Below are 1,121 nucleotides of genomic sequence, written 5' to 3' on the forward strand. Positions count from 1 at the left end.
TACCACAAATATGAACCGGGTAGTACGTCTTAATTTGAAAACAAGTCCTGGTAGCATCAGTAGAGGCATGAATCCTCCATGAGCAATGCTCTAATTTACAGACTGCACTCACCCTACTCATGTCATTGTGCTTGTAGTTGTAATCAAACCCTTTCTGCACAACATGAGTCTTCAGTGCCATCTTGAAGGAATGTGAATCTGCAAATTGATCCCCAAGCTCAAACGTCACTGGAATCTTCAAGTCATGTTTCAGATTGAACTGTCTATACCGCTTCCTTTTTTTTCCAACCTCGCCAGCATCACTTTCTTGCAAACTTGCAAGACCATCACTTTCATCATCAGATTCCTCATCCCCAAAATCGGCTCCTTTATCACCTATGTTAATGTCAACTTTTTCCCACCATTTGGACGTCCCATCCTTCTCTTTATTGACCTCAGCAGCACCATAGAAAAGGTCCTCATCCTCGCCATCAGTTGCTTCGAAGTCAGTCAACAGCTCTTTGATAACTTCATCAATATCCTCTTCCACTTTCTTCTTCCCTGGCCTACCACCATGTCCATTTTTTTTGTTCCAGTTTTGGGCACGGTGTGCGCACCAACATTAAGAGTGTCTTTCTCGTCTTGCAAAACCGGTTGAGCAACCCGTCTTCTTCTTCTTCTGCGTACTGAAAAAAATATATACAAAAATTAAAATAAAAAACCAAAAACAAAAGGATCAACTAATAAAAAACCATAAATAATTGTGACAACATAAAGTTAGTTGCTGGTGAATATTATTTCTAAAAAAAAAAAAAAAACTAATAAGAGTCCAACTCAATTGCAATTTGTACGTACCTCCTCGGCTGGTGGTCGGTTGCCCGCTTGCTTTCTTGGATGGAGTAACAGAACGGGCAGCCTTAGTTTTAACTCGTGGGCTTTTGAAATGTTTTGATTGAGAATTTCGACCTTCTCCACCTTGTCCTTGTACATCTCCATCTTCACGTGCAGCATTAGGTATGTCCTCCATCCCTAAAATAAACAATCAAATTTGTTGTTAGTCATTCGGGGAGAGAAGGCTAAGTGCTCTCATGGTATATTATTTGAAAAAAAAAATTAAGTTAACAAGTAAGAAATAAGTATAC

The sequence above is a fragment of the Corylus avellana genome, chromosome ca3, assembly GCF_901000735.1.
Source record: "Corylus avellana chromosome ca3, CavTom2PMs-1.0".
Classification (NCBI taxonomy): domain Eukaryota; kingdom Viridiplantae; phylum Streptophyta; class Magnoliopsida; order Fagales; family Betulaceae; genus Corylus; species Corylus avellana.